The sequence below is a fragment of the Equus caballus genome, chromosome 1, assembly GCF_041296265.1.
Source record: "Equus caballus isolate H_3958 breed thoroughbred chromosome 1, TB-T2T, whole genome shotgun sequence".
Classification (NCBI taxonomy): Eukaryota; Metazoa; Chordata; class Mammalia; order Perissodactyla; family Equidae; genus Equus; species Equus caballus.
Window position 1 is genome coordinate 38768672 of NC_091684.1, and position 12515 is coordinate 38781186.

Sequence of the window (12515 nt, forward strand, 5' to 3'; positions counted from 1 at the left end):
AGATAATACATTTATAAATGCACTTAGCACTGTGCCTGAATTCACAGTGAGCGCTCAATAAACAGGATGATTGTTATCGTATGGTAAGTGCTCAGTAACTTCATATTGAATGGGCGGAGGCTTTTGGAGACTAGAGTTCTGTTGCAGGAAGTGAGTTCTACAACTGCCACACAGGAACAAGGCAAGTGCTAGGTGCCCTCATCCCAGGCCTGCTCCTTTTCTAATAGGTAAGAGCTGGGCTGTGGTTGGTGAAAAGTGTCAGGTTTGTTTTGATTCTGCCCCAATACCAGGTCACTAGCCTACGAGAGGAATTTGCAAACATTGAGAAACTCCTTCTTCCTTGTAGCATTGATATTGGCTCAAAACAAGGTTGACATAAGGGAAGCCATATTGTAGAAAAAAACCAAATTGTAACTTTGAATGACTTCTGATTAACTCTGACTTACCAGCCCCTTTGAATCTTTGCTTTAGTTTGCCTAGATAAGTAAGGGTCTGTCTTTGAGATTTGCAGGCTCTGCAGATTTTATGGCCCCTCCTAGCTGCGATAAGATGATAACTTTGTTCTTTTGAGTTCTTTAGGAATGTGATGACCCTGGGCAGAGAGTCTATGCTGATAGCCATCATCAATGACAACTGAAAGATCAGGGTATAGGATGTTGCTCCAGTCTCTGATGTATACCCAGTAAAATGTCCAGTAAAACAAAGAATATCAGGAACTAATACTAGATGTCTGTCCCCAACCGGAGACCAGCCCCTTATATAACCGGCCTATAGTCTTTGTTCTGTAAGATGGTTCTTTCAGACGTAAGTTGGCTCTCTTCCCTCTTGCTAGCAAGCTGTAATAAAAAACCCTTTCTCTCCTACCACCTTGCCTCCTGACTATTGGCATGTCTTGAGGCGGGCAGATGACCCACCTTGGGCGGTACCAGCACGAGGAATGTCAAAGGCTGGAACTGGACTAATGTTTGAGTTCCTTGTCTGGGAGGCTCGGTCCCATCAGCCCAAGTCATGGAATGGAGTAGAATAGGTTGACACTCCATCTCAATCCATTCCCATTTCGCTTACTTACACTTTTTTTCACGTGACTTTTGGTTGCTGAGTAGTGTCTGTCTAACGACATGGCATGAACTGCTATGAATAACGATAACAGGCAGAGCACATCTTCTCTGGTGTGAGGGTTTGGGTCTTCTTTAGGGTAGACCTCAAGTGACTGCGGGGTGGGAGAGGGGAATTCTGGATCAAAATAAAGCAACTCCTGTGGTTGCTTGTCTAGGGCACTCAAATACTACACTTAGATCAGGGTATGTGTGAATGTCTGTGTTTCACGACAGGGCCAGAACCCAAGAGTGTCCAGATAGGTCCTCATGTCAGCTTTACTCTTGGCACAATTTAATTGGAGGTAAAGATGGCTCCCAGTTGTAAAGTTCCCGCTATATACCTTACCTGGTCTAACCCTCACTGAAAGCCTGGAGTAGGTATTATTATCTCCTCTGTCCACATGAAAGAACAGAGGTTCAAGTAACTTTCCCAAGGTCATAGGATAGAAAGGATTTAAACTCAATCCTATAAGCTCTAGCCATACCACTTACCTCCCAGGAGGCCTGTCATTGATTAGAAAGTGAGCTTGCAGTATTACATGAAAATAATTTTAGTTTATTACAAGACTATTGAGCCTATTCCAGTCCTTTGACCATTCTCTGGTCACTAGTTTAATAACTTTTGTTAATAAAGGAAATGAAGTATTAATAATTTCAGAACAGCAATTTTCTGGGATTCTTCCGGTAAAATGAGACTGTTTATCTCTTTTGTGCTATGCAATACTGAAACATTCTCTAGTTGATACAGGGACATGTAGAACTATTTAAAAAATTCAATGCCTTTCACCCTTTTGGAGCTGTGATATGATTTATATATAGGCCAATGTGTGTTGACCTTCAACGTATTCACTGTGGGAGGTCAAATATTTATTTCAACTTACATCCTAGTTTATCCCTCACTTTGGAAATTATTTTCAAACCTAGCTAACAGCTATGAAAGAAAATCTGTCCTATTTAAAAAATAATTTCTTCTATTATTATTTCAAATACATGTGTAACATTCACTAAATTAAAGATCTGTTGCCCAGCTCATTTATATTCCAGATCATATGCTTTAGAGATGATGTGGGAAACTGAGATCTGTTGATTAAGATTCCTCCATTTACTACATATGGCATGCCTAATTAAAAATTGGGGATATTTTTATCCATTAAAACTCACCCACCTTCTTCCATTTTAGAAGACATTGTTAAGAGTGTTTCACCTTCAGATATGTCTAAATAAAGTTTAATTGGACCCAGTGTGGAAACCTACAACCTGTGTTACTGCTGATGAGCAGTGCTGCAAATCCTACTTTTGAATTTTTATTAGATCAATTTCATATTTGCTAAATGGCACACATGAGGTTTTTGTCACAATTTCAGTTCTTGAATTATGGAAAGAAATAAGACCTTTTTCTTATAAAGATGAGATAAAGACAACTGTCCAGGATATTATCCAGAAAGAGGCTCTGTAGTACTGAAAATTGTGGGCTGTGGAGTCAGACCACCTGATTTAAGTCCTGACTGTGCCACTACTGGTTGGTTACGAGTCCTTATGGAGCAACGTGACCTCTCTGTGCCTCCATTTCCTCATCTTTTTCCTGGTCTCTATTTTTGCTATTAAGAACTCTGTTATCAGTTTATTTATTTGCTGGGGAATCTGTCTTTTTCTCTTCTGGTGACTTTAAAATTCTTATGTTCAGTATCTTTGATAGTCTGCTATTTCTCTGTGATGAATATAGATGTAGATATTTTGTTTATTTTACTCAGAACTTTTGGTGTTTGTTCAATCTGAGATTTCATGTATTTTATTAATTTGGGAAATTTCACAGTCATTACCTCTTTGAATATTTCTCTGCTTCATTCTCATTCCTAATGTTCCTCGTGCACATATGTTGGATGTTCTTCTATTCTCCATATCTTTCAACACTTCTTACGATTCCATCACTTTATCACTCAGTGATATATCTTGGGTTATTTACTCAGCTCTATCTTTGTTAATTGATTTTCCCATCGACTATATTGAATTAGTTTCTTTTTCAATCAATTGGATTTTTAAAAATCAATGAATATATTTTTCAATTCCAGAAGTTCTATTTTTTTAGATTTCCTGCATTTTTTATGGTTTCTTATTCTTTATGATTTCCATTCTTTCTTTTATCTCTTTAGGCATTTAAAATAGTCTAAGCTTGTTCAGATTATTATTTATCATTCATAGGGGCTCTATTAATCTTACTTCTTCTGCTGCTGCTTGTTTTCTATCATGTTTTATAAATTTTGACTGTGAATCTCTTGCATGTCATTTTTCTCCCTGTAGGAATTTCACATGGCATTGGTGCAGAGCAGTTTTAAATTTTCTTTTGCCATATGTCTCAGTGGTATCAGCTTGGATTTTCATCACTCATGGGCACTATAAATTGGAATCCATACCCTAGATTATGTAGGCTTGAGATTTTGCTGGAAACTTTTTTTACTCACCCAGAATCAAAGATAGCAAAAAGATTATTGCTGTCTCCCTAAGAGAGCAGACAGAGTTTATCTAGCTCCCCACTTTCAGAGGGTGTAACACTTTGAGAGTCCTAGCTTTATACCTTCCAATTCCTGATCTCACACTGGTCTGATCTCCCTACATGGACATTAGGACCTGGGACCCCAGCAATTAGAGATCTCCTGAGTCCTGTACCTCCTGTATACCACTCATGCTGACCCCTGGCCATTGCAGGGTCAACTTATGTGTTTCCCACTCTTTTAGTTCCTGAAACCTAGACCTTTGAGTTTTTTCTAGCTACCTCAATAACGTATTTAAAAATGCTTTTGTTTTTATTTTATCCAGAATTTCTAAGCATTTGCAATGGGAGTAGTTATTATTGGTTCAGCCCATCATATTAATAAAACCATATGGCATTTTCTTGAAGGTTAAATTAGCTTTTGCATGTGTGAAATTTAGCATAGTACCTGACACTTACTCAGCTTGATGATATTTTCAATATTAGCCATTGCTACAGTATGATTTGCATAAAGTCAAAATGAAACTCAGGCTACTGCTGAAAGGAGGAAGAAGCAGCTTGAGAATATTTGTTTTTGGTTAATTCCACACAAAGTCCTTTGATAAGTCAGGATCGGGTATTGATAAGCATATATAAAGTTCATAGCACTGTTCCTGGAAGATCTCAATTTCCTCATCACATCCTCCCAATTAACATTGGATATCTCCGGTGGCTTCTTGTTTTCATCAGAACCTTCTCTTAACCACTTTACCATTTTTCATAAGAGTTTTTATTTTTTTTTAAGGATTGGCACCTGGGCTAACAACTGTTGCCAATCTTTTTTTTTTTTTTTTTTTCTGCTCCATCTCCTCAAACACCGCTGCCCACTCCCCGTACACAGTTGTATATCCCAGTTGCAGGTCCTTCTAGTTGTGGGATGTGGGATGCCGCCTCAACGTGGCCTGACGAGTGGTGCCATGTCTGTGCCCAGGATCTGCACCCTGGGCTGCCGCAGCAGAGCGCGTGAACTTAACCACTCGGCCATGGAGCTGGCCCCTCATAAGAGTTTTATGAAGAACATGGTTGAATTCTTTGCTTACCATGGTACATGGTGTCAAGTATATCTTTCACTAAACTACCCGTAAAATTAACATGATTTGCAAAGGTGACAGAAGATTTTTTTTCCAATAAAATGAAATCCAAGATAATCTCAGGGCAATGAACAAGGAAAAGCATCAATGTTAGCGCCTGCTTGACTATGTCTGTCATTTATCACAATTAGTGTCACAGGGCATTGGTGTTAAGCAGATAATGATAGTTTTCTTTGGCAATTAGTAAAGACATATTACAGTGTTCTGAAAATAAACAATATTTAACTCCATAAAAAGCTAGGGAACATTAAGAAATGTATTCTAGATTCTTTAATGGAAAGTGTTCTTTTAGCTTTTATGAATTTTTCAAATTTTTGTCATATGTATATTGAGGAAAAAGTATTTTTAATAAGATAATATAGAGTTATTTATAATTACTCCCAAAATGGAACTAACCTACAAGCAAAAAATGAGAATAGTTAAGTATGTATAGTTTATTCAAACCGTAGAATATTTCATTCTCGTTAAAATAATGTTAATACAAACAAAAATGATACGGTAGTATCACCAGGCTATATTCAGAATAAAGTGATTCACTGAAAATGGTTTATTATTAACAACAAAGAATAAAAATAAACCAGGCATTCTATTCAAGAATACAGAAAAATTAAAAATTAAGCTAAGGAAAACAGATGGAATCAACAAAGACAAAAGCAGCAAAATAAAAATAGCCATGAATAGGCTTTTTGGAAAGACCAATAATTAACCAAAATCCTGGCAACAGACATAAAGGAGAAGGACCATACTTACATAGTGTTTGAAATGAGAAAGAGGATGTAGCCAGAAACATAAAAGCAACTAAAAAAAAAAAAAAGAAAAAGAATGAAATTGAAACTATCAGTGAAATAGATTTGAAAATACCAACTAAAAAATTCTTAAGAAGAAGTAGGAATTGTAAGTAATGTAATAACCATGCTGGATTTTGTAATTTATCAAGGATTCACCATTGATTAGGCTCCAGCCTGGAACACCTCGCAGGTGAGTTCTTTCAGACTATTCTTAAACTGTTGAAATGACTCCAGATTTCTGATAGGAATCTTCAAGTTAAGGCATATTTATTTTCTTCTTTTTCTTAAAACCTACCAGAAAGAGAAAGGAAAAAGAGTCATCGACCATCTACAGTGATACAAGGAAACGGTGTCGACTACCCCCTCAGACTGCAAAGCACTGTCCAAATGTGATATGTCTACTGAGAAGAGAGCTTGCTGAGAGGTGTTCTCAACCTTCTGCAGGATACAGATTTCTCCTAAAGTTAGTGCTGTAGTCCTAAAAGGGGAATTCGTGAACCTCCGTCTACAGCTAGAGGAATGGAACAGTCCTGGGAGATGTGGAGACTTAGTTCAAAACCACAAAAACGCAAGGAAGGACAATTGAACAAAACACCTTGTTGTGTCATTTTTATTGTCTCTAACCAGCCCTCCGAATTGAGCTGGGTGCCTGGAGTAAGGTAGAGTGACCCAAGGAAAGGAGGGTAGCGGTTGCAGATTGCATCAGAAAGGTCAAAGGGCAATACTAGTTAGCAACAGTGTTAACCTTTATCCAACAATTAGTATGTAGCAGGAACTGCTGTAGGTTAAATCTTATCTTGTCTAATTTTCGTAACCTATAAAGGGTTATTATTACCATCCCCATTTTACAGATGGGAAAACAAAGACACAGGGAATTAAAAATACCAGTTCCTTGATCTTGAGCTAGTAAGTGGCAGCATTGGGATTTGATTTCAGTGGGTGACTTCAGAGCCTATGTTTTTAACTATAATCCTCTGTGCCTTCCCCCCTCCTCCCTGCCAGCCCTACTGTTTTTCCCTAGGACACTACAGATTTAGTGAGAATGTAAAGGAGATAACAAAGGAGAAGCTAAAGATTGTCAGCTCACACCTCCTTCCTGTATAGAATGTCCTTCGTCTGGAATCTGGCAGAAGAATCATTCAAAGAAGGGTAAAAATCTTAAGAAAAAATGAACAATAAACATTGTAAAATGATTTGCTCCAAGAAACACAGGAAATGTTCAGTTCAATAGTTCTCTATATTCTCATAAAAATTACAGATAATGTAATATTTCCAAAAATGAGATAAGCTCAGGGAGAAGATTATACAATAATAGGATAATCTGAAAAGCAAGTTGGAAAAGCTCAGAAAGGAAAAGGAAGTGAAACCTAAGACATTACAGAATGAAAGCAACAAAAATAGAAAAAAGGAATGAAAACTCTAGCAAAGATAGGGTGGATGGCTTGGAAATCATATAAAACTAAAAAAGAATAAATGCATTAGAATAATATATAGCAAAGGTAACTAAAGGAGATCTAATATATGCACAACTGGTATTTTAAAAAATGAGAACAGAACAGATGGAACAGACTCAAATATTCAATACTAAGGAGGGTTCAATATTAGAAAAAATAATTAGATGTCATTTATATTATCAATAAACAAAAATAAAAAATATCTTTATAGATGCTAAAAAGGCATTTGATAAAATTTGAAACACATGCTGATTTAAAAAATAAGTTTAGTCAAATAGGATTAGACGAAAATTAATTTGTATTGTATCAATCTCATGCTATTGGATATGCTTAAGGGTTGGAAGACTAGATTTATTCTCATTAAAACCAGAACAAGAACAAAGGTTCTGTTATTATTTAACTTTACTCTGTAATGTTAGCCAACTCAATTATATAAGAAAAATACCTAGAAATGTATTAAAAACATACATGGTAAAGGAGTAATATTATAACTATTTAAAAATAATGCAAATTAAAAAAAATAAGCATATCAGTGAAAGGATAACTAATGTCTAAAAATAGAGGAAAATATAGTGAGTAAGTCTATGAAAAATTCTTTAGCCTTTATAGTAATCAATGGCATACAAATTAAGATAATGAGAAATGATTTATTTTTCCTACTGGAATAGAAACTAAATTTAGTAATGATATCTAAAATTGCTAAGGGTTTGTGAGACATTCTTCAGTACTTGTGGTAAAAGTACATATTTGTACAGCCTTCCAAAAGTCTTGAAAATGAAGTCTTAAAGAAGTTATTACAGTTTGACTCAGCAATTTCACCTCTAGACATTTCTCCTGAGGAAATAATTGGACAACATGTGTTCAATATAAGCCAGGATCTACCTTTAAACTTTTTATTTCAGTTCTTTAATAGCGAAAAGTTAGAGGTACCTAGGATGTTTACAATCTATTGTTAAATAAGAAAAACTATTCAGAAAGTTTTGTATAATTTTACCCTTTAAAAAAGTTTGGAAATATGTATAACAAGAATTTTTATATCTAGGTGGCAGGATGATTGATTTTATTGCTTTTATTTATATTTTCTAATTTCTTCTTCAATGATCATGTATTTGTATAATAAGTGTAAAAGTTATGTTCATAAGAAACTTTTCAATATATCATGTTATATAGAGAAAACAATATAAACATTTCTTACTCAGTTTGATTCCAAGTGTCAACCAAAATGCTTAGGAAAAAACCCCTGGAATTAAACTAAAATGTTAATGGTAGTTGTTTCTGGGAGATGAAATTATGAAGGATCTTTATTCCTTCTTGTATATATTTGTCTCCACTGTCCTAAAATAAATGTTTTCATTTTTGCAATTAAAAAACCCACAGAATTCCAAAAGCCAAGCAAGAAAGATGAAGGAAAGTAACCCTTATCCTATTCATTAAATTAAAATCTGTTCCTCCTTTGCCCTAGTTCATTAATCTCTAGCTTTAAGTGTGACCCCAGTAGGGTACTCCTTTGAATCACATTGTTTTCCCATCCATATTTTATATTCCCTCCAGGAGGCTTATTCTGAGGAAATGCACCAATTAAGACTATAAATTCAGAAATGGAAGTATAAAAAGAGCCCTACCTCGTGGTATCACGCTTCTGACCACTGCAATTTTCAGATGTTCTCGAGGATCAAAGACAGGACTACATCTGTCCATGGTTTTCACTTCATCACCTTGAGCTTGAAGTAATTAAATAGGAATAAAGAGATAATCTGCTTGTGTTGAAATAAGGTTTGAAGGAACTTCAGATTCCTCCTCCATTATTTTCTTCTTTACTTGTAATGCTATCTATTTAGCTTACTGTTTTTAAAAAATGCTAGGTGTTTATTTTAAAAATGCAAACAATAGAAAAAAACATGATACAGGTAAAAAATCACATTAAATTCCAACATAGAAGTATTTGTCATTAACAATTGGTGAACCTCACTCAAGGTATCTCTTTGTGGATGTGTTCAGAAAGAGAAAGAGACTGGATCAATAGCAAGAAGTAATTTAAGGAAAAATGGCATCAGTCTGTACACGCTATTTTTTTTTAAATAAAAATTATTGAACTTACTTTAACTTAAACCAAAGGAAAAAAGTGAAATGGAAATAATTTCTGAAGTTCAAATTAACATTTCATCAGCAGAAGACATCATACGTCCTGAAAGACAACACTAATGTTAAGGAAAAACAGATTAAGAAAAACTTTACAGGATAAAAGTCACACATATATAAATGTATACATATATATGCATGATTATATATATATATGCATACATATTGTTTAAATATTTTATATTTTAAAATGCATATTTAAAAACATATATTTTTAACTTTTCTCCCAAATTACACTTTTTTCTTATGGGAGACTTTTCTAACCTTTTGTGTGTCTGTCTATCCTACTAAACGTTTTAGAGTTTGGAGTTAAATTGAAGAAAGAAGTGGCTATCTTAACCACTGGAGGCCAAGGGTTTGATTTATTTCCACAGTGAACAGGATGCAAGACAGGAAAGACGTGCCCATCAGCACGCACCACCACTGCTGGATTCCAGTATTCCTGCATCTGCTATACACAGGCAAACCAGTCAGCCCCTCAGTGCTCACACCACGGGTGACACTTGTCAGGGCTGACCTTACAGTGCGTCCGATGTGGCTTACATTTATTTGCACATAAAATCCTAAGGGAAAAAAAAAAAAAGTAAGAAATCTCATATTCCTCTAATCCTCTTTCATGGTCCCAAGATTCACTAGCTATACAAGCAGATGTAGGTTTTTTTCCTCGGTGTGGTCATCCACCACTTTCCAGGCAGACCTAGATTCTCCAGTAGTTCATAGTCAGAGACTACAGTTTGTAAATGAAAGCTGGTAGCCTGGTGGAGCAATAGTGGGAGAACTTGCCTGCATTTATTGAGTCTTTGCAAAAGGGAGAATTGAAGAACTGCCTAGATGGTAGTTTATAATGTTAATCCTTAAACTGCTCATGCTTCACCTGGAAGCTTGTAAAATATATTGAGATTCTTTGCCGGCTCTCTCACCAGGGCTGACACACTTAGCCCCCAGTGCTGGAAATACTGGCTTCCGGTAGAGCAGGCCACACCCTTCACTGAAATTGCCCTCAGCTTCAGGGAACTGCCCACCCAAGGTGACACACCCTCAAGGAGATGGCCTGCGGTCTATGACTGACCGAGGCAGGACACAAAGGCCCAGCCCCAAAGCTCAATTTGGGATAACTCTGAAGGGTCACTCCAGCTCCAGAGCTCCCTGTGGGATTGAACGAGGTTCAGTTGCAACAGCGTTGTACGTCAACCTCACCTTTTGCCAGGTTTTGCCTTCCTCACCTGACTACAGCTTTATCTCTTGAGGGCATTCCCCAAAATACCTCTGCACAAAATGTAAGACAACATCCTCACTACTGAATTTTATTTAATTTCAAGGATTTCCTTTTACTTCTTCTTTTTGGTGTGTGTTAAGATGTCCTTTTTTAAAAAACAAATTCATGGTGATGATGGATCGTAATTATAATGTATGACCATGGCTCTGGAATTTCTTTCCAAGCAATAAGACCAACAGGCAGATAGGGAATGCAACATGAATTCCTAGGTACACATGTATCCGTGCTGTTTTGACCATGTCAAAGGGCATAATGACAGGCAACCGTGGCCAAGATGACTTTGGCACACAGTCTCGGGCTCTCCCTTTGAGTGACCAGCTAATCTCTTCCCTTATGATTTTATTCTTCCTTCTATTCTCATGCTCCTCCCCTCAAAGCTCATTGTAACATCATCAGCATGAGTAGCGGTGCCACCTAAGTGGCGGCGAGGAGGACAAGCTGGAGAGGTGCTATGAATCTCTGTTTACATGGCCAAATGCCAACTGAGTTGGTTGCTCAGGTGACTCAAGGTGGAATCCAGAACAGACACTCCTGCCTTCTCTCTCTTGTGTCTTCATATATCATCGTGACTCTGGCATGCTCTATTAAGACACTTTGTACATTTAAGTTCAATTGACAGCATACAACATATTTTCAAGAACATAAAATAACAGAGTTTCGCATTCAAACTTTTTGATGCCTACATTTTACGCATGTATTACTTAAACTAATACGTTTCTTCCCAAGCCAACAGGCTGCCAAATCTGCTTCTTTCCACAAGGCCAATGTCTTTGTGGTCCAACCGATCTCTTCCAAGCTCACCTCATCTCTCCCAGCCCCAGTCACCCTCACTGAGTCTGGGTAGTCGGTCTTCCACTGTCTTTCCAGTCTGTCGTTATGCCCTGTCTCTTTTAGAGCTTTCCCTTTGATTCTCAAGAGCCTTTTCGTCTTTCAGCAAAGCCCATCTCTTGCAATTCAAAAGTTTTGCCTTCCGGAACTATTGCTTCTGCTAATAGCTTTAAAAATCTATTTTAGAAGTAAAACATCTCAACAATTATGGTTTTTCTTGCTTTTCCTGCTATAAGGAATTTTATTATCCTAGAAACAACGTGGATGCTTCTGACCCACTAGGAGAGAGATCATTGTATGCAAGGGAGTATAGAAAACAATTCTGATACATTGGGCAGCATAAATCAATCAAACATTCAGGAAGCTGTGTTGCAACCCCTGTGCTGCTATGTCTTGTGCTTGGATAGACAGCTTCAAGGTGTGTAGTCACTACCTGTGATGCATGTGGAACTAGTCACCCCTCTTGTAGCTCATCTGTTAAAAGTTTCCCAATATTCTTCCCTGTTGAGCCAAGACATAGCTTCTCAAAATCCCATTCTTTTCAGTCTCTATCATTTGATCAGTGTTGAGTTTAATCAAGATTAACTCTATTACCCATCACCTTGGTCTTCTGGGTGCAGGTTTAAACAGGGTTTGGGAAGGGAAGCGTGAATACAAATTCAGGGGATCTCCGATGAGATTTCTCTCCAATATTTCCTAGTGGTGATTCATGGAACCCATGGGTTTTGCAGAATGTATTCAGAATCTCCATCTTTCTTAATTCAGCCCATAGAGGGTTTTAAAAATCTATAACAAAGATGCAGATGAAACTTTGTAACTAGCTATAGGAAGCCATGTTCTAACTAAGCTGCTTTCCATTTTCTAATTAAACCCTAATTAGAACTCATAATTTAACTGAGCTGTATTAACACTCCCTGAGCTATGAAAGGCTTACTATGGTTGTTTAAAACCCATGGGTGTTGAGATAATAGCAAAGCTGTCTCACCTGAGTGTGGAGAGATTTAAATATAGAATAATCTCCTGTATTTGGTGGTGACTTTGAGACATGTTTCATAAAATGGGTTTTCCATAGGCTGTCAATTCTTTCAGCCATCTTTCACTCTGTTCACAGGTACCATTTTAAAATATAGCCCTGATAATCTCAAACCTTTGCCTCCATCCATGGCTTAAAACCTCTGTTGGCTACAAAATATAGTCGAAAGTTATTATTACCTTATACATGTGACCCTGCCTAAACTTCCCAAACCAATCTCCTCACAAATGCCCTCACTCTTGACCTCTCCCTCCACCAAGCTTACTCTTGGGTCATACTTCA

General features: G+C 36.9%; 1 long non-coding RNA gene across 2 annotated transcripts; it reads left to right on the plus strand.

Moving 5' to 3' along the window:
• The first annotated feature begins 157 nt into the window (after window positions 1-157).
• LOC111770784 (uncharacterized) lies at window positions 158-9050 on the plus strand. Of its 2 annotated transcripts, none has more exons than XR_002804204.2 (4): window positions 158-227; window positions 5802-5966; window positions 6506-6652; window positions 8509-9050. It is a non-coding gene; the product is annotated as an uncharacterized lncRNA (long non-coding RNA). The 2 variants fall into 2 exon arrangements; XR_011424063.1 differs by lacking the exon at window positions 158-227 and adding an exon at window positions 5583-5693.
• Window positions 9051-12515: the final 3465 nt, after the last annotated feature.